The 24745-nt window shown below is 47.5% G+C and overlaps 1 protein-coding gene across 7 annotated transcripts in view; it reads left to right on the plus strand.

The window, feature by feature from the left end:
- The first annotated feature begins 3288 nt into the window (after positions 1-3288).
- CLCN4 (Cl-/H+ antiporter 4) overlaps positions 3289-24745 on the plus strand; it is a 72835-nt gene continuing 51378 nt past the window's right edge. For 2 of the 7 annotated variants that reach the window (XR_015158543.1, XM_086386874.1), the window contains exons 1-2: positions 3525-3643; positions 4788-5040. The gene's annotated coding sequence lies outside the window, so the exon portion shown is untranslated. Of the gene's footprint in view, positions 3407-3524; positions 3644-3918; positions 4009-4787; positions 5041-24745 lie in introns of those variants that run through there. The other 5 variants (XR_015158544.1, XM_086386877.1, XM_086386876.1 and 2 more) reach the window with 4 other exon arrangements.

Below are 24745 nucleotides of genomic sequence, written 5' to 3' on the forward strand. Positions count from 1 at the left end.
GGCTTGGTTGCTCTGTGGTGGCAAGTAGGATCTTTCTGGGCAGGGATCGAACCTGAGTCTCTTGTGTCTCCTGCATTGGCAGGTGGATTCTTAACCACCAAACCATGAGGAAAAGCCCTGATTGTGAGTCAGTATACCTTTTTCTACTTGTATGCGAGGATATTTTGATAAGCATATATAGGGGTACACATTTTCCCTTGTTTCTCAGACTTTAGTAAAGCTCTACCAACACTGTTTACTCTTGCCAGATCTCTCATGTAAGCCTCGATACTGCAGCAGGTGGTGGACACTTTTACTACCCCTACTGCTGCCCACTCTCCAGAAGGAAAAATCCAGGCTTGCAGAAGCTTGGCAAACAGCACAGACAGTAACATGTAACACAGTCATGTATTACTTTAAGGTAGTATCTGAGAACATTTAGAGAACATGTTGGTTCTGGTGTAACACTGTATCTCAGAGATAGTTTGTTGTTGTTGTTGTTGTTGTTTTTTTAATTTTAAATCGTGTTATGTGTTCCCATGTCTATGAAAACTTCCCTCTCCTCTCAGTGCCCCAGCCACTAAGCTCTGCTCTCCAGAGATGACCACTGTTCACAGTTTCCTGTGCACTGATTCTGAAATAGTTTATGAATATACAAGCAATTAGGGCTTCCCAGGCGGCACTGTGGTAAAGAACCCACCTGCCTATGGAGGAGACAGAAGAGATCAAGGGTATGATCCCTGGGTCGGGAAGATCCCCTGGAGTAGGAATTGGCAACCTCCTCCAGTATTTTCTTGCCTGGAAAATTCCATGGACAGAGGAGCCTAGATGTTTACAGCCCGGAGGTGAGGGGGTGTCACAAAGAATGGGACATGACTGAGTGACTGAGCACAGACACACACATACAGGCAATTAGACTTTCCCTGTGCCAGCAGTACCACATTTAAGGGATTATCATGAAACAGAGCTTCCAGCATGTTATATGACAGAGAACAGGAAGGGGAACTTCCCTGGTGGTTCAGTGGTGAAGGATCTATCTGCCAATACAGGAGACATCGGTTTGATCCCTGGTCTGGGAAGATCCCACATGCCCCGGAGTGATTAAGCCAGTGTGTTGGAACTGCTGAGCCTGTGTGCCTAGAGCCTGTGCTCTATAACGAGAAGCCACCACTCTCCACAACTAGAGAAAAGCCTGCACAGAAAGAAGACCCAGCATAGTCACAAGTGAATAAAGAAAAAAAATTTTTTTTAAAAAAAGAAAATGGAGATAACATTATATATATATATTAAAAAAAAAAAATGACTGGAAGGGCCTTCCCTGATGGTCCAGTGGTTAAGATTCAGAACTTTCAATGCAGGGGGCCTGGGTTTGATCCCTGGTCAGGGAACTAAGATCCCACAAGCCTTGTGGCCATAAATAAATAAATAGGCTGTGAAATGGAAAATTCGGGGCATCAAATTATACTTTATATGCAAGGTTTCTTGGCACCCCCCAATCTCCCCCCCCCAGTTGTGACAACCCCAACTGTCCCCAGGCCTTACCAAATGTGCCAGCAGCAGATAAGAGGGGGAAAATGTGAAAGATTCAAAGGGATTAACAAGTAGAAATGTGTGAAGAAAATAGAAGGCACCAATATGGAGAAATTAACACTCAAAGGTTATTACATAAGTGTTTGAAGAATCTTTTTAGGAAGGATCGTAACGGCTAACTTTGAATCTTCACACAGAGCAGAATAAGGAGTGCCTTTAAATGGATGAGAAATTAAGGCTGAACCTACAGAGGATGAAAGGGTAATTCCAGTTCGGAGTTGCCACCTTCTTTCCTAAACATTTTTGTGGGCAGAATAAACTCAGAAGACTAGGAATTGTTCTCTCTTGAGGTTAAAATCCATAATCTTCAAGTTATGAAATATGCATCAAAAAGTAGCAAAATACACATATTCCATGATCATGTCTCCTATGGTGCTTTAAAAAAACCCAAACAATAGCAATTTCTTGTTATAAACGCATTGCAGGTTAATGATAGGAAAATTAGAAAACCAGCTAAGCCAAAAAGAGGAAAAGGAGAAAAACCCTTAATCTCACTAATGAGTGAAATACTAAGGTGATACTTGAATGAATGTGCTTCCCAGTTGTTTTCTATATTCACATATAAAACATGTAAAACTTTTCCCTTCTTCCCAGTTTTTTGACTAGTCTAATAATTAAATTGATACAAAATGGATTAACAGGAGAAAAGTAATTTAATTTCCTATTGTAGGGGACTCCAAGAAGTCATCAAAGCAGGCAGCTTTGATACCTTCTAGACAGGGAAACAATGTGCAAAATAGAGAAACAAGAGGGTCCCAGTAGGCTAGCAAATTAGTGAAGTTAGCAAGGATGTTTATACAGCCTTCCGGGAGGTGAATTCCTTTTATCCATTGGTACAGGGAGGGTAATTTCACGTGCTTTTAGGGGGGCCAAGGAAGGTCAGTGTCTATTTTGCACAGACTGTTTAAAAATCGAAATGCCAAGTGACATATTTGGGGTGGCATATTTTGCTTCCCTTCAACACGTACAGACTTACGTTCGTTCCATCATTCAGCACATAACACTTTGGAAGTTGTTTTTTTTTTCATTTAATAGACCGTGGATGTCTTTCCAGGTCAAAAAATACCTACTACCGGATATTTAATTCTTCCACTATACCTGTGTCTCACAACTGAACCCACCCTCTGGTTTTGGCCACTTAACTTGCTTCTGGTGCTTTGAGGGCATAAATAATATTGCAGCAGTTTTTCCTTTCACAATTCTTTCCATTCCTTCCCCTTTTTCCCCCTGGAGCAAGTTCCTGGCCCACTGTATGGGCCTGCACTTATTTGCAAGGCTTTTGGTAGGAATTGCTGAACAGCCCACCAGGAAGATTGATTATTTACATTTTTATGGGTGGTATCTGTTTTTTTGTTTATTTGTTTGCTTTAGTTGTGTCGTTTTCTGTTTTTGTTTTTATTTTGGTAAACCTCTGCCTAAAGGACAATCTCATAGGTGGGGGTGGAGGATGTCGGAAGTGACCTCATTCTGTTGAAAATTACTGCGCCCTGAATCGTCTGTTTGCTGTAATGTTTTTTACACTTGAGCAATCACCTGGAGAAGGTGAAACCTACTGACAAAAAAAAAAAAAAAAATCGCTTCACGCCGAGGAAGGTGCCTTTACTTGTAGTCATTTCCGTTAAGTCGGAGCACAAAGCATGTCATTTCAGACCTCGGAGGGCATAATATAGATCATCCCCGGCCCCACCTCCATTGATTCTTGGAACACCCATCACTGTCGTCCACCGAACCCAGTCCCAGCGGGTAGCGCGTCCCGTATCGGGGACGCGGAGTTCTCTCTGGACCCGAAGGCACCGGCTGTACGAGGCGAACGAGATGGGCAGGGCCAGCCTCCGAGGTGACCGAGCCGGCTGGGTAGGGTTGAGTGGCTGGGTGGAGCACGTGACACTCCCAGACTGGCTCTCGGCAGGGGGTAGTTGGGGGGGGGTTGGGGGTGGGGCCCGCCCGGGGCGCCTGAGGCTGAAATCGACATTTGCCTCTGGCAGGAAAATGAATTTGTCAGACCCTCAACCCACTGGAGCAGGGGATTACGGTAGCATTTAAATTTTATATCCCACCAAGCTGAAAGCAGAAGGTAAGTTACTTATCCCTCAGAAAAACAGATGAGAGTAGGGCCCGAGAATACCATGTGGCCACTTTGTTGATTTTTAAAATCGAGTTGAAAATAATCGATTGCTGTGAGAAGCAAGGGCCAAATTACAGACTGATCTTAACAGAAATTCGGTTAATCCGGAGGGAATGGTGGTAAAAGCGTCCAGGGTTAAATATAGAAGGACACGAAAGCTGCCGGAATAAATAGCAAGTAACCCCGGCCTGCTCGTGAAACAATCTATTTCACATCTCTTTCAGGGGCGCCAGCGAAGGGAATGTTAAAATTGCCATTTAAACTCAAACGAAAAGAAACTAATCTATATGAAGCTGGAAATCAAATAAAAACAGGTCCTGCTTTTGCCCTTTCACATTTCAAAAACGTTTATGCGGTTTGGCAAGAAAGTTGATATTTTCACAGTTTAAGTTTGAAATACGCCATTTCAAATTTACGAAATGGTCACAGTTGGAATTTTCTAACTCTTTCTAGGCAAGGCTGTTTCAGTTGTGAATGAGAAATATTGACATTGTACATATTTTCTGCAATAGTGAGATGATTCACTTCTGCAGAATGTGATAAAAATTAGAAAACGTGAAATAATGAGTTACTGTGAATTAACTTTCATGTCTGAGAGATTAAATTCTTTGCCAGAAGATTTACGAAAACAGACACAAGTACAACGTTCACGCAATAGCACTTTATTTTAAATCATCAAATGTTCAAGTAAGAAATATAAATATGCGATGGCACAGTTTTTTTTTCAAAACCACATTAATATTGGCAGGCATTATTTGTTATGGAGTAATAGAAAGCATTATTTATTAGTGCAATTAGTATTATATGCCACAACTAATATACTTCAGATTAATGCTTTTGATATACGATTTGAAACATGGACCCTCTGTGCAAAGTATGTATATGCACTCCATATTTTAACTGTCATTTTGATTTGCACAAAATAGATTTGTTTAGTTCTCCATTGCATTTGATGAAGACTGAAAAATAAAAGACTAAATCATTTCCTTTCATTACTAATCCCCTTATTGCTAGCTCTTTTGAAATCCTATTACCTGCGTGGAGCCTGGAATCATTTGGGTCTTCCCTTCTGTGTGCTGTTTGTTTCCCACAGTTCGTGCAAGTCTAGGCCAGCTGCCCACATCAAACACACCGCCCAGAACGGAGGCCAGAGCGGGGCTTCCCGGCCACTCCCTCCTCACTTCCAGGGTCTTCCCACCCTCCCCTCTTTGCCCCTAGGCCATCACGTGGCGGTGTGGGCACCGCCTCCCGGTGACGTCAGCGCGCTCGCAGCCGTCGCGCTGAAGAAAGGATGCTCTAGGATGCGGTGCAGGTGGGCGACCGGCCTGCGCCATGCGGCACTGCAGGTAAGAGACTCTGCAGGCGGAGCCCCTGCAGCCCGTCGGCACCCCAGAAAACGAAAGTAGGGGCTCTGGCTGTTGGGGCTGCTGCATGCATCAGGCATCAGGGGGGCGCGGGGGCAGGAGTGGAGGGCGACTGTTGTAGGCTCACGCGTGACTTGAGTCTTGTCGTGCCCATCCATCCCGGGAAAGTGGCCTGGGGCCAGACAGAAAGACCCGGCCTCCTGCACAGGAGGGGAAAAAAATCAGGAATGAACACAATACATGCATTGTAAGAGAGAGAGGGGCTTGTCCGAGAGAACTGTCAACTGTTTACCGACTGTCAGAGTGATTCTTAAATAATGACACATTTACTAATTCTTCTTACAGGGGTTTGTTTTGTTCTCAGTATTTAGCCTGATTTCTTTCAAAGCCAAAGCTGCTTTGCTTGAAACGGAACGGAAACTTACTGGTTAGCAATTGAAGAGCTAGATGTGCGGTCTAAATTGTTTTGCATTATTTTGCAAGATTGTAGCGTTTAAAGGGGATATGTCAGAAATGTTTGTTTCCTCCTGGTGTTTTAAATAGATTAAAAAAATTAACAGTATCCAATAAAATAAAGCTTCCAATAGGCGTGTAAGAGAAGGCAAACCAGTTATATCTCTTAAGAACAAAATGGTCTTTAGAAGGGGGTGGAGCTGAACACCAAACCCTATGATTTTTCAGTGTTCTTTTTAATTCCCTTGCTAAATAATTTGCTTGCTGGAAGAAGGGGCTTGATAATGCAGCGACAGATGAAGGGGGAATCAGGTGACTTCAATTTTAACAGGACAGGATGTGGGATTTTAATGAACACTTTTGAGATTTCCCACCTGTGTTTGCTTTCCTTTCTCTCCTTCACATATGAGGCCAGGATATATGCAGTACCCTTAGGAAGAGAATATGATCGATCTTACCTGTAAAACGTGATCCCCTGGGAAGCCGTGGTATTGCTAAATTGTACTGGACCTCACACCATGTATCCTTTGACCCATCCAGCAATTGTTGGAGGACCAGTAAAGCAATGCTGTTTTAGTTGATAATTGAAGAAGGCGTTTCTTTCAGCAATTGGACACCCTGATGTTTTGCTACAGTAATTTAGTAATTAATTTACTGCAGTTTTCTTCATTTGGCTCAGGTTGACTACAAGACTTTTCTGATCCTCTTGTTCCCATGCTCCTTTCTCCCCCAGCCCAACCCTAGACAGAGCAGAGCAGATGATAGATAGCAGAGACCTAGCTCCACCTCTGCCTTTGGGACTGTGCAACTTGGACCAAGTCACTTTGTGCCTTTGGGCCTCAGTTTTCTTGTCCTCAAAGTAACCGAGGAGTATTATATCAGGGTTTCTCAGCCTTGACACTATTGACATTTTGTCGTTGTTTAGTTGCTCAGTCGTGTCTAACTCTTTGCGACTCCGTGGACTGTTAAAGCCCACCAGGCTCCTCCATCCAGGAGATTCTCCAGACAAGAATACTGGAGTGGGTTGCCATTTCCTTCTCCAGGGGATCGTCCGACCCAGAGATCCAACCCCCGTCTCCTGCCTTGGTAGGCGGATTCTTTACTGCTGAGCTGCCAGGGAAGCCCCCTGTTGACATTGGGGCTGGAGAAATCTGTTGTGGGGGTGTCCAGCTGCACCTCTGGCCTCCACCTACTAGATGCCCCTAGTTGTGACAGCCAAAAATGTCTTCAGACCCTGCCATTGTCCCATTGTGGGGCTCCATTGCCCCTGCTTGAGAATCATTGATTCAGATGACCTCTCAATGTTCTTCAGGCCCCAGTATTCTAGAATTCATTTTCCTGTGAGTTGTTTCATGCTGAGCCCTCGGTCGGAGATCTGATTCCCTTTCATGATGTTGTATATATTGGGAAACACAGTGTGAAGGCTTTTTTTCTGCTGTGGGGTTCCAGAAATAGCTTCTGTCAAAAAGGGGAGGCCTGTGTGTGTGCCAGTTGTAGCCGGGAAGCTGGCTTGGCAGAAGGGAGAGTGTCAGGGAGAAAGGAAAAAAACACAAGCACTAGACCATCATGTCTGGAACCGGAGTAGCCCAGAGTCACCGTCCTGATCTGCAGAAGCGGAATAGCAAGACCGGGTGGAGGTGTCACAAGCAGAGAGGGAGATAACAGGGTGCTGGCACCCGTTGTGGCGGGGAGATGATGGCAGCATGTGTGGCTGGAGGAGGCCAGCGCAAGCTGCCCCCAGAGCCCCCGTCTGGCCCCTGAAGGTGGTGGTGGTCACGGTCTTGCCCTTTAAGCTTCAGTGCAGGACTGACCACTAAAGCTCTGGCTCTGACACTTTGCAGAGGCGGTTTTGCCGCCTCACTTCCACTCCCAGAGCTGTTGCCAAATCCATAAAATAGGGCTACTGTTCATGCTAGTCCTGCTGCTTTGAGTTTTCAGGGGGTCAGATGGATGGTAAAGGGTCAGCACACCGGGAACTCCTGGGAGACGGGAAGCAAGGGTGGCAGTTGCATTGTAGGATGAGGGCCATGTGCAGTGGGTTTGGGGGAGGAGGCTTGGAATGATTAGAAAAATCATCCTTGTCCCTCTGAGGGCCTGGCACTGCAAGGTGTCCCTCCTCCAATTCCCTTGCTCTCAGCTCTCTCTCTCTGCCTCTTTGCGGCCCCATAAAAATGGCTCTCCTGGGAAGAGGGTTGGTCTTTAGTGAGAAAGACCCAGTGTGCAGAGGCCAGGGCCCAGACAGCCTCCTTTGTCCACTTCAGCCATTTTGTTTGCAGGTGGCACCCACAGCTAGCCAGGAACCTCGTTCCCAGAATGGCTTGGCACCTTGGGTGGGCTATCAGGTGCTGTCTTTTCACGCAGGCAATACTGAGAAAGAAAATGAAAAAGGAGGAGTATTCTCCATCAAATGAGACATAAGGCATAGAATCACTGTGCTACGCAGCTCTGGTGCTGTGACAGAGTACCACACACTAGGTGGCTTATCAACAACAGACGTTTATTTCTCATAGTTCCAGAGGCTGAAAGTCTGAGATCATGGTGCTAGCATGGTTGGATTCTGGTGAGGGCTCTCTTCTGGACGCAGAGGGCCATCTTCTCCCTGTGTCCTCATATGGTGGGAAGAGAGCACACTAGCTTTCTGGTCTTGTCTTGTCATTGTTCAGTCGCTAAGTCGTGTCCGACTCGTTGCAACCCCATGGGCTGCAGCACACCAGGCTTCCCTGTCCTTCACCATCTCTTGACGTTTGCTTAAAGTCATGTCCATTGAGTCGGTGATGCCATCCAACCATCTCATCCTCTGTCACCCCCTTCTCCTCCTGTCCTCAATCTTTCCCAGCCTCAGGGTCTTTTCCAGTGAGTTGGCTCTTGGCATCAGGTGGCCAAATATTGGAGCTTCAACTTTAGCATCATTCCTTCCCATGAATATTCAGGGTTGATCTCCTTTAGAATGGACTGGTTGGATCTCCTTGCAGTCCAAGGGACTCTCAAGAGTCTTCTCCAGCACCACAGTTCAAAAGCATCAATTCTTTGGCACTCAGCCTTCTGTATGGTTCAACTCTCAGATCCACACATGAGGTCTCTTCTTATAAGGGCGCTAGTCCATCATGAGGGCTCCACCTTCATGACCTCATCACCTCCCAAAGGCTTCACCTCCTAATATTGGGGACACATTGGGGTTTAGGATTTCAATATATGAATTCTGGAAAGATACTTTCAGTCTACGACAATAACCAAATGTAACTTGTACCCTTGACTGGATCCTGGCCTAAACAGGCATCTATAATAGGTGTTGGGGATACCTGGGTTATTTTTATGTGACTGCCTAGTAGATGACATGAGGAAACTACTGTAAATTTGATTAGATGTGATAATCTTACGGTGCAGTAGGCACCCAGCTCAGTCGCTCCTGATTCCTGATACAGAAACAGTGAGATGAGACGTGGTTGTTTCCTGCTGTTCTCTGTTAGGCTAATCTGTTACACAGCAGAAGATAACTGACATGTGTGTTCATAGAAGAGTCTTATTTTTCGGTGGTGCATGCTGAAGTATTTAGGGGTGAAGTGTCATGAGAGCTTAGGGTACTATTAAAGTGTTTTTTTTTTTTTAATGCCTTGGAGCTCTCTTTTATGTACTTCTGAATAGAAAGATGAATTCTCAAACCTGCTTTTGCATTCAGTGCTGCAATATCACATGTCATGTTGCCTCTGGAAAATTCCACTGTACACTCCTGAGAGAATGAGAATGGAAAAAGGCAAATAATATAAGATTATTATAAAAATATTTTTGACAGCACAGACCCCTGTAAAAGTCTTGGGAATCTCAGACACGCTTTGAGAACCACTCTGAGAACCACAGTAATTTATTTTTTCTTTTGAACATTTTATTTTGTATTGAAGTATAGTTGATTACTTTGGCCAATACTTTGGCCACCTGATGTGAAGAACTGACTCATTGGAAAAGACCCTGATGCTGGAAGAGATTGAAGGCAAAAGGAGAAGGGGATGACAGAAGATAGATGGTTGGGATGGCATCACTGACTCGAAGGACATAAGTTTGAGCAAGCTCCGGGAGCTGGTGATGGACAGGGAAGCCTGGCGTGCTGCATTCCACGGGGTTGCAAAGAGTCGGACACGACTGAGTGACTGAACTGACTGACTGATAGCTGATTACTGATGTTGTGATAGTTTCAGGTGGAAAGTGAGGGAAGGGACTCAACCGTACATGTACATGTATCCATTCTCCCCCATACTCCCCTCCCATCCAGGCTACCACATGACATTGAGCAGAGTTCCACGTGCTATACAGTAGGTCCTTGTTGGTTATCCATGTTAAATATAGCAATGCGTATACACTTTCATGCATTGGAGAAGGAAATGGCAACCCACTCCAGCGTTCTTGCCTGGAGAATCCCAGGGATGGGGGAGCCTGGTGGGCTGCCATCTCTGGGGTCACACACAGTTGGACACGACTGAAGTGACTTAGCAGCAGCATACATGTCCATCTCAAATTCCATAGCTATCCTTTCCCCCATCCTTGCCCTCTGGTAACTATAAGGTTATTACAGAGTATTGATCAGTTACCTGTGCTGTACAGCAGGTCCTTGTTGGTTATCCATGTTAACTGTAGCAGTGTGTACATGTCCATCCCAAACTCCCTAACTATCCCTTCCCCCTGGCAAGTAGTTCATTCGATAAGTCTGTGAGTCTCTGGTTTTTAAGTTCATCTGTATCATTTCTTTTTAGATTCCACATATAATGCACCTATGCTAACAGTAGTTTACTTTTAAATGGTTCAGTTGAATGGAGAGACAGTGCGAAGAGGCCAGTATGGTTAAATAGGAACACTGATGGAGTCTGGTGTTTTTCATTGAACTCTTCTCCATAATGTGCTCTATATTTGAAAATGTGCCCAATAAAAAGTTAAAAAGAAGCTAGAAAAGAAACACAGACTCTTGGGCTTGTGGGGGATTCTGACTGAGATCTGGGGAATGTTTTTAACCTGAGCTCAAGGTGCCTTTGACTGCAGGGACCTGAGGTCCCAGTTGAGACCTGCTGGCTTGGAAGTTCTCAGCTCACCCAGAAGCCCTCCTGAACCAGACCTAGGAGGGTGAGTTAGCGGTGAGGAGGGGATGTGTGTGAGCACTCGGCAAACTCTGGCAAGTGGGCGGTAGGAAAGGCCTTATTATCAGACCCTTGCTTGACTGTATTTGCAAGGGGTGACCGGAAATGAGTTTTCCTTTCTAAGAGAAGGGGTGATTTTCTTTCCAGAACATGGTGGTTTTTGAATGACTTGTTTTCTATTGAAATAGTAATACATGCTGGTTGTGTGAACTTCCCACAAGATCAAGGTTATGAGAATGAAATGAAGTCTTTCTCATTCCCAGTCCCTCATCCCCCTTCCAAAGGCAACCGCTGATAACTGTCTTATATGTTGTTTCTGAAAATGTCTGTGCGAAGACACCCATGTGTAGAAGGTGTATAGCATTTTCCTTTCTCATTTTTCTTCATTGGGATGTAATTCACATGGAGGGAAATGCATGGATCTTAATTCAGCTGATTTTGACAAATCAGGATTCCCAGTACTCCCAGAGGGCTCCATCTTGTCCTCTTTTAGTCAAATCCTCCGGCAACCACCATACTGATTTCTGTCAGCACAGTTTACTTTTGCCTGTTCTTGAACTTCATATACCTCAAGTCCTTTGATCTTTATACTTTTATATCTGTCTTCTGTCACCAGGCATGATGGTGAGATTCATCCATGTTGTTTCATGTAGCAGTGATTTCATTCATTCCATTTTATTGTGAAAGTACTTTTAGAGAGAGAGTGGAGGCAGTTGGTATATGTTGCTTCTCTTCATTCCTTGGAGGCTGTTTTACATCATCTCACTTACAGTTGAGTTCCAGAGTGTGGATGGTATGGAAGTTTACTTAACCAGTCTCATTTTGATGGGCATGTGGATTCCTCAAGCTTTTGTAATCTCTGCTCATGGTATTATGCTCATGTAAAAATGCCAAAGAGGAAAAGACCTCTCTAGGATTAATTATGGGCTTCCCTGGTGGCTCAGAGGTTAAAGCGTCTGCCGGCAATGCAGGAGAACTGGGTTTGATCCCTGGGTTGGGAAGATCCCCTGCAGAAGGAAATGGCAACCCCACTCCAGTATTCTTGCCTGGAGAATCCCATGGACGGAGGAGCCTGGTGGGCTGCAGTCCACGGGGTCACAAAGAGTGGGACACAACTGAGCGACTTCATTCACTCACTCAGGATTAATTAAATGCACAGAGTATAGATGTTGGGACTTAGCTTCAAGATCAAAGCAACCCTTATATTTTACATGTGACCAAGAGATGTCCAGAAAAGTCAGGTGACTTACCCAAGGTCACATGACTGATAGTAACACAGTTGGGGAACCCTCCAGGTCCCAAGATGCCTCTAACAGAGTGTTTTCTTTGGCCATGCCATGTAGCATGTGGGATCTTAGTTTCCTGACCAGGGACTGAATCTGAGCCCCTTGCAGTAGGAGCATGGAGTCTTAACCACCGGACTTCCAAGAAAGTCCTCAGAATGTTCTTTCCTGCACTATGGGCTTTGTGAGTGCAGGAACTGTGAGTGTTTTGCTCACCAATGTAAACCTAGCACATAACTCGTGGCAGAGTAAGTACTCATAAAATATAAATTAGAGGAAAAATTAAGGGAACTATTAGGCCCCTGAGAAAAGACCACTGATATCCCTGAGAACTGCATGGACATTCACTTGAGACTTGAGCCTCCAAGTTCTTTTGTTCATTCACTCCCTCATTTACTTCTTTGTTCTGCAAATGTTTGTTGGGTCCCTGCTGTGTGTCTAGGACAGGGCTCCTCACCCTGGACTCTATGGGCTTTGAGGCTGGAGGACTCTCTGGGGGGCCGTCCTGTGCCCTGGAGGATGTTGAGCAGCATCTTCTGGCCTCCCGCCACTTGACAGGGGTTGCAACCACGGCCCAAACCCCCACTTGTGACAGCTGAATTCGAGACATTGCCAAGTGTTCTGGGGTGGGTGAAATTGCCCACCCAACTGGTGGTTGAGACCCCAGTCTAGGCACTGGGGTTTGCTGTGGAACCAAATGGACAAGGTTCGTGCCTGGGTGGGAGTGACCTTCAAGTGGAGGAAAGAGAAGATAACTGGATTTGATAGGTTGTGCGATTGTGTGAAATACAGTGAGAGGCAGAGGGTGGGCAGCAGTGGATTCAGAATCCCGGTTAAACGGAGTGGTTACCCAGGCCCCCTGAGGGCTCACATGTGACCAGGGACTGAGGGGGAGCCACGTGAACATTGAGGAGATGGAGAGCTCAGGGCTGAGGGAACAGCTGTGAGGTGGGCATGTCCAGGAAATAGGCACCCAGAGAAGCGTGCTGGGTGCAAGTGCTTAGAGGGGTAGCCAAGGCAGACCATGCAGGGACTTAGTGGGAGTGGAACCAACCCTGGGTGACTAAGTGTGGTGACAAGCCATGGAGTGCTTTTGGGTTGAAGAGGAACACACCAGTACTTGTGTTCAAGGGCCTGGCTCTGGCTGCTGTAAGAACAGTCAGAGGTGGGCGAACGAGGAAGCTGGGTGGCCAGTGAGGAGGCTGGGTGGCCATGTGAGCTGTAGCTTAGAGGACTGTGAGTTCGTGCATGCTCAGTCTTGCCTGACTCTTTGTGACCCCATGGACTGGAACCCCCCAGGCTCCTCCATCCATGGGATTCTCCAGGCAAGAATACTGGAGTGGCTTGCCATTTCCTTCTCCAGGGGATCTTCCCAGATCAGGGATCGACCCCGGGTCTCCTGCATTGCAGGCAGGTTACTGCTGCGCCACCTGGGAAGCCCTTGGAGGGCCATGCCCCTGACTAATTGAGCAGCCATGTCGTGCTCAGTAGCAGGCAGGCCTTGGCTATCACAGGAGCGCGTGGGTTGGGTCACACTGTAACCCTGTAACTTTGGTGCCTCAAGGTGGAGGCCACCTGCACAGCCTCTCAGGACAGTGTCACCGGGGCTGGGCAGTGGTGCACAGGGACAGCAGAGGCAACAGCTCTTGCATTCCACATGTGACACCAGCAAGGCTCACCTTTAGGCCTCTTGTTGTGGATAAAGTCGCCCAAGCTTTTTCGAGGCCCCTTGAGCCCACCACCTGCCCTGCACCTGTGAGGTGGCTCTTCTCTGCCTGGAGTGCTGTCCCCCAACCCCCATGCTGGCCAGCCTGGGTCACCCATGGTCCCCTCTCAGCGAGCGCTCTTGGGTGGGTCCTTGTGTGGCCCTGAGAGCTGGGAGGTGGCCATCAGTTGAACTGATGGAAGTTGGAGACCAGAGCCTTGCCCATTGGCGGTGACTGTTCCTGCTCCTGGGGTCCTTCGACCCCCCCCACCCCCCGCCCCGAGGATGCTGTCAGGCTGCTCCCTCCAGCGGCAGCACCAGTGCTGGGATGGCTGTGGGGTTTGGCTAGAGGGAGCCTCACCGAGATGCAGTGTTCCGTTTGTCCCCTCGGGAAGTCTGCTCCTCGCCCTGGTGGCCGGGGACCTGCTGACTCATTTCTTGTGGTGGCTGTTGCTTCCCTTGTGCTTGCCCAGCACTTTTTAACCACATCCCGGCGGATGAATGGAGGTTACCTCCTTCCGGGATCTTAGCCTCCCTTCTGGGTTGTGATATTAGCTCAGGGTGAAATTTTCTTTTTCTGTCCACCGGAACCCTTGGAGGCACTGATTGGGTTAGGAGGAGAGGGGCCACCCCAATGATTACAGACATGTTCTTTTTCCTCTTAACTCAGTCCGGCCTCCCACCAGCACCCACTTTGCCCAAAACATAGGAATCGACTGACGTTTCAGCCCTCCCCGGGGTCAACCCCACTGGGATATGCTTAGGACACCGGGGAGGACAACTCAAGGCTGTGCTGGAGGATTCCCTGCGTTTATCCTTCACAGAGGTGCTGGTTGTGAGTGTCTGTGACATTGTTTTCATCCACGAGGGCGCAAAGCTCACATAAGCAGAAAGTTAGATTGTTGTGTTGGAAGATGGTTTGCAGAGCTCTTGGGAGAGGGAACCGTACTGCACGGGATTTCTTACCAGCATTGTCTTCAGCTGCTGTTATGGGCTGAAACCGTGCGTCTTATTAAAGTGCATCTGAATTCCTAACACCTATTACCTCAGAATCCGACCTTAGTTGGAGATTTTGTTCTTGTTGTTCAGTTGCTAAGCCGTGTCTGATTCTTTGAGACCCCATGGACTGCAGCACTCCAGGCTTCCCTGTCCATCACCAACTCCCGGAGTCTACTCAGACTCATGTCCATTGAGTTGGTGATGCCATCCAAACATCTCATCCTCTGTCACCCCCTTCTCCTCCTGCCCTCAATCTTTCCCAATATCTGGGTCTTTTCCAGTGAGTTGATTCTTTGCATCAGGCAGCCAAAATATTGATGCTGCTGCTGCTGCTAAGTCGCTTCAGTCGTGTCCGACTCTGTGCGACCCCAGAGACGGCAGCCCACCAGGCTCCCCCATCCCTGGGATTCTCCAGGCAAGAACACTGGAGTGGGTTGCCATTTCCTTCTCCAATGCATGAAAGTGAAAAGGGAAAGTGAAGTCGCTCAGTCGTGCCAACTCTTAGCGACCCCATGGGCTGCAGCCCACCAGGCTCCTCCATCCATGGGATTTTCCAGGCAAGAGTACTGGAGTGGGATGCCATTGCCTTCTCCACAAAATATTGATAGAGTCTTTAAAATTTTTTTTAAATAATTTTAATTTATTAATTTTTGGCCGTGCTGGGTCTTCACTGCTACTTGGGCTTTTCTGTAGTTGTGGAGGATGGGGGCTGCTCTCTAGGTGTGCCTTCTCTTGGGGTGGACAGAGGCTCCAGTCTGTGCGGGCTTCAGTAGCTGCAGCTCCCAGGCTCTAGAGCACAGGCTCAGTAGTTGTAGCGCATGAGCTTAGTTGCTCTGCAGCATGTGGGATCTTCCCGGACTAGGGATTGAACCTGTGTCTCCTGTGTTGGCAGGTGCACTCTTTACCACTGAGTCACCAGAGAAAGCTGAGATAGGATCTTTATAGAGGTAATCAAGTTAGAATGAGGCCATGAGGGCGGCCTCAGTCCAGCCTGACTGGGGTCTTTATAAAAGGAACTTTCTGCAGATAGGCACAGAGAGGAGAGGATGCGCGGTGTGCCGGGAGAAGATGGCTGTCAGCACTCTAAGCAGAGAGGCTGCGGCTGGATCCAGCCCCAGGAAACCAATCCTGCTGGCACCTGATCTCAAGCTTCTGGCTCTGGAACTGGGAGACAAGTAGTTTCAGCCATTTGAGCTGCCCAGTCTGTGGGGCTCATCAGGGTAGCCCTGATGAACCAGTCCAGCAGTGTTTCCCAGGGCATGTGTGCCTTTGTCCACCTGGGAGAATGGAGGAGAGCCCAGCAGGCCTTTGCTTTGGTGCTTTCTGCACAGTTTAGGAGAAGCTTGACGAACACGACCTTCTCTGTGGGAACAGGTAGCTCTTTTTTCCTGAGAGGAACGAGACTTCTTCGGTCCTCCCATGACCCAAGAGGAAGGGCCCTTGCAGCCCTGGTGGGAATCTGGCTCCCCACTCACTATCTGGGGAACTTGGTCCAGGAACCTCACCTCCTCCTCTGCCTCAGTTTGCTAATCTGTCAAATGGGCCTGAGGCTGACAGTATTTAATTCAGAGAGTGTCAGGAGCCCTGGTGACTGATCCGTGTGAAGTGCTTAGACTGGGAGCTCTACTGGATTGTTGTTAATTATCATGCTGCTGCCACTGCTGCTAAGTCGATTCAGTCGTGTCCGACTCTGTGTGGCAGCCCAACAGGCTCCCCCGTCCCTGGGATTCTCCAGGCAAGAACACTGGAGTGGGTTGCCATTTCCTTCTCCAATGCATGAAAGTGAAAAGTGAAAGTGAAGTCGCTCAGTCGTGTCCTACTCTTCGCGACCCCATGGACTGCAGCCTACCAGGCCCCTCCGTCCATGGGATTTTCCAGGCAAGAGGACTGGAGTGGGCTGCCATTGCCTTCTCCGTAATTATCATGAGGATGATAAATTAATTGAGGACTTCCCAGACGGCACTAGAGGTAAAGAACCTGCCTGTCAATGCAGGAGATAAAAGAGACATGGGTTTGATCCCGGGGTCTGGAAGATCCCTGGGGGAGGAAATGGCACATTACTCCAGTATTCTTGCTTGGAGAATTCTATGGATAGAGGATCCTGGTGGAGTACAGTCCATGGGGTCGCAGAGAGCTGGACACGACTGAGTGACTGAGCACATGAGGATGAGGCCCTGGGGACGTTCTCCATCCTTGATTCTGGGCACCGGAAACGCCAAGACCTCAGGGCCCTCTCCCTGCCCTCTGGAGTGGGGGGGTGTGAGAACACTGAGTCCATTGTGTCACCGGGAGGAGGCCGTTTGCAGTTGGCCTTATCCCCTTCCCACACACAGGCTGTGTTCTGAAAGGGGACAAAGAGCCCCCCTTAAAGGGGCCACAGGAACTGTGCCATGGCAGAGGGGGCTGCTGGGAGGGGGCCGAGGGGGAAGCAGGAGCTGGAGGCGGAAGTCACCCTGCTTGACTTTGCCAGCGCCAGTCAACAGTTTGAAATTGACAAAGGTTAATACTTGTGTCTCTGTCTGGGTGTCCTGTGGCTTTTTTTTCCTCCTGGGCCACCAGGGGGCTCCTGTCACTGTTGGTGCCTCTCTGTGAAATGCCCCCCTCCCTGCCCAGGGAAAGGACTGGGGCATCACTCAGGGGCTGGAGGATTGGCTAGAAGGGCAGACAAAGCATGGCCCCTCACTGTCCTAAAGGTGTCTACATTTTAGAAGCGAGACTCCTCATCATCTCAAATGGATTTGAAGTTGGTGGGGTTTCAGGTCAGATGGAGAGGGGAGGGAAAAAGCTTTGAGTGGTTGGGGGAGTGACCAAGACATTGCTTTACAAAAAAGGCCGAGGACTCTGCCTCCTGCGTTCATCACAGTGCAGTCTTCATCCACACCGAATCCATCAGGAGTGACTCTGCCACCAGTGGGACATGCTGGAAGGGACAGCATGTCTTGAAGCGTGAAGAGCAGTCTGGCTTGCTGGGAGGCTACAGGAACTGCTAGCTTGCAGTCCATCCTGCCCCCCCCCCGCAACCCGCCTGCTGTGACAGGGTCCTTTGGGCCCCTGCGATTCTGGGTCACACGCCTGTGGTGGGGTGTCAGCCAGAATGCCTGCCGGCTGCTCAGAGGAGGAGATGTGTCTTTATATTTGTCGACCCAGTTTTATTTTCTGGGGTTTAAAGCAATAAGGGAAAAATCGAGATGAATTGAGCAGTTAAGGAAACCCCCGGAGCCTAGTAGGGGAAAGCAAGCCATGCCTTCCAAACTCACATTGCGGCAAAGGATAGAACTGGTATGGGAAAGGCATACAGTCAAAGAAGCATGTCCCAACTTCTCTCATTTCCATCTAGTGAGTTGAGTATGGTTTACATATTCTTTTTATCCTGTATATATGCACAGATAAGCTGTTTTTCTTGTATTTTTGAGTTTGCCTCTGCAGTGATAGCCAAAGCATTGAGCTCACAGCTTGATAGAGTTTTCTGTCTTTTGATGGATGTAATTTTTTTGTTTTTTTGAAAAAGTGTTTATTGAAATATAGTTGATTTATAGTGTTGTATTAGTTTCAGGTATATAGCAAAGTGATTGTTTTATATATATATATAAATATACTTTTTTCTACATTCTTTTTCATTATAAGTTATTACGAGATGTTGCATAGAGTTCCTTGTAGTATAGAGTAGATCCTTGTTATTGATCTATTTTGTATATAGTAGTCTGTGTATTTTAATCCCAAACTCCCAATTTTATTCCCAAACTCCCTCCCTATCCTTTTCCCCTTTTGTAACCATAAGTTTGTGTTCTGTGTCTGTGGGTCTATTTCTTTTTTTATAATTAAATTTATTTATTTTAAATTGAAGGGTAATTGCCTTACAGTATTGGGTTGTTTTCTGCCAGACATCAACTTGAATCAGCCATATATCCCCTCCCTCTTGAACCTCCCTCCCACCCCATCCCATCCCATCCTTCTAGGTTATTACAGAGCCCTGGTTTGAGTTCCCTGAGTCATACGGCAAATCTGTGGGTATATTTCTGTTTTGTAAATAAGTTCAAGTGGATCATTTTTTAAGATTACACATATAAGTGATATCATATGATATTTGTCCTTCTCTAACTTTCTTCACTTAGTGTGATCATCTCTAGGTCTAGATGGATGTAGTTTTTTAAATTTATTTTTAATTGGAGGATAATTGCCTTACAATGTTGTATAGGTTTCTGCCGTACATTAACATGAATCAGACACAAGTATACATATGTATCCTCCCTCTTGAACCTCCCTCCCACCTCCCACCCCATCCCACCCCTCTAGGTTGTTACCGAGCCCCAGTTTCAGCTCCCTGGGTCATACAGCAAATTCCTCCTGGCTATGTATTTTACATATGGTACTGTATATGTTTCCATGCTAATCTGTCAGTCGGTCCCACCCTCTCCTTCCCCCACTGTGTCCACAAGTCTGTTCTCTCTGTCTGCGTCTCCATTGCTGCCCTGCAAATAGGTTCATCAGTACCGTTTTTCTATATTCCGTGTATCTGCATTAATATATGATATATGTTTTTCTCTTTCTGACTTACTTCACTCTGTATAACAGCTCTCAGTTTATCCAACTCATTAGAACTGACTCAAATTCATTCTTTTTTGTGGCTGTGTAATGCTTGGTTGCTCAGTCATCTCTGACTCTTTGCAACCCCATGGACTGTTGCCCGCCAGGCCCCTTCGTCCATGGAATTTTCCAGGCAAGAATACTGGCGTGGGTTGCCATTTCCTTCTCCAGGGGATCTTCCCAACCCAGGGATCAAACCTGGGTCTCCTGCGTGGTAGGTGGATTCTTTACCCCCACAGGGAAGTGTCTAAGGCTCCTTTGATCCACTCTTGGATTAAGGCAAAGAATTGCTCCACTTCAGTGCTGTTGGCATTTGGGGCCGTCCTATGCATTGTAGGATATTGAGCAGCATCTTATACTAGATGCCAGCAGCACACCTCGTCAAATGTGACGAAACATGCCCAGTGTCCCCTGGGAACAGGAACCACTGCACTGGTCTGTCCATCTTTGGTGTCTGCTGCCCGACCTCATTCCTTCCTGTAACCCCAAACCTGCCCTAATGGTGGTGGCTCCCAGGTTAGCCACTTACTTCGAAGGAGGGACCTGGTTTTCCCCACCATCTGTACGTGGCTTTGTGTGGGTCCTTTGCTCATTCCCCAGTCAGTGGCTGTGTGCGGTGGTTGGAGACTTAAATTGGCCAGCCTGGGTCACGTGCCCACATGGCAGGGAGTGGGGGAAGCTTTGGTACCAAATGGGTGGAGGGACAATTTTAAGGGGTGAGAATGGCCCACTCTTGCACCCCTGTGTGGAGCTAAATGCTCGGCTGGGCCATCATCCACTCAGTAACAAGCTCATCTGGCAAATGCCAGGTGCCATCCTTTCCTGACCCATCCCCAGGCTACCCTCGGAGGGTGCTCAGCCCTTTTTCAAGTGAGCAACCTGGACTCCACCGGGCCAAAGATGTGCCCACATTGGCCTGCAGGGCCCCAGGGTCCTAATCCCCTAATCCCTCTTCAGTTTCTTCCCCCCGAGTTGCCTTCCACAGGGCTGTCACAGAGCTGTTTTGGAGTGTCCTGTTCTTCTCCGGACACTTGTGCGCTTCGAAAGAAAGTGAGCAGGACTTCCCTGGCGATCCAGTGCTTAAGACTTCACCTTCCAGTGCAGGGAGTATGGGTCCCGTCCCTGGTGGGGCACTAAGATCCCAGATGCCTCAAAACTAAAAAACCTGAACATACATGGAAACAATATTGTAACAAACTCAGTAAAGACTTTAAAAATGATCCACATCAAAAAATATCTAAAAAAAAATAACCCCCAGAGCATTATACAGAAATAACACTGTAACAAATTCAATACAGACTTAGATTATCTGCACTGAAAAAAAAAAAGAAACTTTTTAAAAAAAAGCAAGTGTTTTTTAGACAGCCCGAGAGTACCTGCCCATCGAATGGGAGCTTCCCTTGCCACTGTAGTCCCTTTCGACCCAAACCTCCATGACCATGAAGAGTGGGGAAGGGCTTGTGCTCCAAGGAAAAACGACACTACCATCACCGGAAGAAAGAACAGATGCCCTGGGCAAAAACCACAGATGAGAATCATCTGCCTGAGAATCTGCATTTACTGAGGGGCAGGTCACATTTTCAGACACTTCTTCAAATTGCAAAGTATAGCAAACACTCGCTGAAGTGCATAACACCTAAGTGTATGGCTTAATGGATTGTACAAGAAGCGTCCATGCCTCCACCCCACTTATAATGTATATGATTCCTTGTAGATGGGATCACTGGAGGAGGAAAATGGCAACTCACTCCAGCATTCTTGCCGGGAAAATCCCACGGACAGGGAAATCTGGCGGGGTACAGTTCATGGGGTCTCAAAGAACTGGACCCGACTGAGTGACTGAGCACTCACAGATGACATCACAGTGCAGATTCTAATGGGTCTCAACTCTGATCAGCAGGCTTGTGAGAGCTGCCCATTACAAGTACATTTAGGGAAGCACTGGAGTCAGAAGGTGATTATTGAGTCAATGGACATGAGTCTGAGCCAACTCTGGGAGATGCTGAAGGACCGGGAAGCCTGGCGTGCTGCAGTCCATGGGGTTGTAGAGAGTCAGACACTACTGAGTGCCTGAACAACAGCAACAACAGAAGCTGAGAAGCCACTGAAGGTGACAGAGGAGTGACCACAGGTCACAGTGGAAATTGCTCTTGAGTTGGCTCAGGGCACAGAGCCCAAGCTGTGGGCTGTGGCCCTCAGGCAGGAGTTAGGGCTAAAGGAAGCTGAGGGAAGGATGGCAGGGGAGGCAGAGAAGGGTACTGGTTGCTGCAGATGGAGAAAGGAGGAGGAAGGCTCCGCCCAGCAGACTCATGGGCTGGTGGCAGCAGGGCTGCTTGCAGAGCACCCTCTGGTGGCCCAGTGTTGCAATGACACCCTCTCTGAGCCCAGGGGCGCTCAGGCTGGTGGACTTCAGAGGAGTGGCCGGCAGGCATCAGCTCTGAGGTTAGTGCCTGGTGTAATCCATTCAGGTTGCAAGAAAAGCAGCTTTGTAAAGGCTGCTTGTGGTTGGTTGATGGAGCCTCTGGAAAATCTGTAAGACTTGCAGTGTTCTTGCATTTTTTTTTTTTTTTAGTTGCCATCCAAGGTCTGGCTCTGAACTCAGTGTTCTTCCCTTTCCACCATGTCCTGTGAATATGGGTGACCTCTAGCCCTCATGACCTTGACCACTTTGTCAGGGAGATGCAATGACCTTATTTTTATTGACATGCCAGGTGCATCTGCTGTCTTGAAGAATTCAGTTCAGTTCAATTCAGTTCAGTCGCTCAGTCATGTCCGACTCTTTGCGACCTCATGAATCGCAGCACGCCAGGCCTCCCTGTCCATCACCAACTACCGGAGTTCACTCAGACTCACGTCCGTCAAGTCAGTGATGCCATCCAGCCATCTCATCCTCTGTCCCCTTCTCTTCCTGCCCCCAATCCCTCCCAGCATCAGAGTCTTTTCCAGTGAGTCAACTCTTCGCATGAGGTGGCCAAAGTACTGGAGTTTCAGCTTCAGCATCATTCCCTCCAAAGAAATCCCAGGGCTGATCTCCTTCAGAATGGACTGGTTGGATCTCTTTGCAGTCCAAGGGACTCTCAAGAGTCTTCTCCAACACCACAGTTCAAAAGCATCAATTCTTTGGCGCTCAGCTTTCTTGACAGTCCAACTCTCACATCCATACGTGACCACTGGAAAAACCATAGCCTTGACTAGACAGACCTTTGTTGGCAAAGTAATGTCTCTGCTTTTCAATGTGCTATCTAGGTTGGTCATAACTATTCTTCCAAGGAGTAAGCATTAGGATAGCTAATTAGTTGGAGAAACTTCTCTGATTGTAGGATGTCATAGAAATGTGTGTGTGTGTGTGTGTGTGTGTGTGAAGAACTACCTTTTGTTTCCCTGAAGCTTTCAGGTTGAAATGTTGCTAGTGAGGTCCTGTGGTTGCATTTCCAGGGTCTCATCCTTCCCTTCCAGAATCCTGTGTGAGACGGCTGCGCCTCTTTATCTTTGTGAATTCCCAGTGGATTTTAATGCTTCTTTTGGTAGGTGAGGCTTTCAGGCCTGCCAGTGACTCTGACAGCTTGGATAGGGGTCGGGCCAGTAGCAGATGCCCCATGAGTGCTTCTGTGAAGCAGGGCCCGCAGCCCCCAGCCACCAGCTTGCTGCCTGTTTCTGTAAGTCACATGTTGGGCCACCCAGGCACACGCCTTCTTTCCGCTCTGTCTGGGCTGCTTTGAGCTTCAGTGACCAAAGAACCGACTGGAGTAATTGTGATTGAGATTGTATGGCCCCCTGAGCTGGAAAGAGTCCCCATCTGGCCCTTTGTAGGAAATACTTGCCAACCCCTGAAGGGCAGTTACATTACTGTGAGGAGGAAGGAGAAAGGTGGTGAAGCCAGACTGCTAGAAGGGTTTATGAGGTCAGGAGGAGAATTTGGTAGCAGTTTCTACCATGCCCATGCTGCCAAAGGAACCTGCTGGAACTCCCCCTCAAGTGACCAGTATTCCTTGTTGACTGGAGACTTTTAATCTGAATTTTGACTTTGCATTCCACCTGCTCAAGTCATCTGGGGATTAGCTAGTAGAGTCGGTAGGCAAATAAGTTGTCATGGTCTGACCTGGGAGAGGAACTGGCATTAACTTTGTCAGGGTCTCATGGCACCCAGCTCTGCTGGGCAGAGAGAGGAGGGAATGGGTGGAATGGCTTTTTGCAACTTCTTGGAGGGGGTGTGCATGGAAAATGATGGTGGCATCATGTGTAATTGATGGAGGCACCATGTGTAATGGTTCCAAGTGGGAAACCAGCGCAATGTCATCCACAGGAGAGTGGATAAATTCATTGGTGTTTGTTTCCAGCATCGAACACCATAGAACAGAAAGAGGCAAAGTACGTCATCCCGAGGACCAAATCCAGCTCATCCCCTGAGCCAAGAATGAGCTCAGATTGGTTTTTACATTTTTAATGACCAAAAGAAACTGAAAGAATATTTTTTTGTGACAGGTGAAGATTATATGAAATTCAAACTTCAATGTCCATGGATCAAGTTTTATTGATACACAGTCCCAGTCATTCATTTGCGTATTGTCTCTGGCTGCTTCTACGTGACAGAGGCAGGGTTGAGTAGTCCTTGTCAGAAGCCACATAGCCCACAAACCTCCAAACCTTTGCTATCTGGCCCTTAATGGAGAAAATTTGCTGTTGAAGAGCACAGAGAATGAACAAATGATAATCAGATAAACTCAACAACATGGATAGATCTTATAACATAGAACAAAAGAAGCTGGAAACAAAAGAATCCATTTATATAAAATTCAAAAACAGGCCAAATTAATCTGTGGTATGAGGATAGTGAATACCTCTAGGGGTGGAGGAGGGCCTGGAAGGGGCCATGAGGGAGCTGCTGGAGGCTGGTCATGTTCTGTTCTTGATCCGGATGCCAGTTATGTGGGGGGTTTCAGTCTGTGAAAATTTGTGGAGGTGTATACTTAGGATTTTTGCCTTTTTATAAACATGTTTATTTCAATAAAAAAACCTTCACTAAGAAAAGTGGTTTCAGTCTGGCAGCTCCTCAAAGAGTTAAGCATACAGTTTCCATATCACCCAGTAATTCTACTTCTAGGTGTCTTCCCAAGAGAACTAAAAATACATGTCTGCATGAACACTTGAATGATCATAGCACCATTAGTCACAATAGCCCCCAAGTGCAAACAGCCCAGATGTCCATCAGCTGATGATGGATAAACACAATGTGGTCTGGCCACACAATGGAATATTCAGTTCAGTTCAGTCACTCAGTCATGTCCGACTCTTTGTGACCCCATGAATCGCAGCACACCAGGCCTCCCTGTCCATCACCAACTCCCGGAGTTCACCCAGACTCACGTCCATCGACTCAATGATGCAATCCAGCCATCTCATCCTCTGTCATCCCCTTCTCCTCCTGCCCCCAATCCCTCCCAGCATCAGAGTCTTTTCCAATGAGTCAACTCTTCACATGAGGTGGCCAAAGTACTGGAGTTTCAGCTTTAGCATCATTCCTTCCAGAGAAATCCCAGGGCTGA

This window comes from Bos grunniens, chromosome X (genome assembly GCF_055505025.1).
Source record: "Bos grunniens cultivar Pamir isolate PY7600 chromosome X, Bosgru_T2T1.0, whole genome shotgun sequence".
Classification (NCBI taxonomy): Eukaryota; Metazoa; Chordata; class Mammalia; order Artiodactyla; family Bovidae; genus Bos; species Bos grunniens.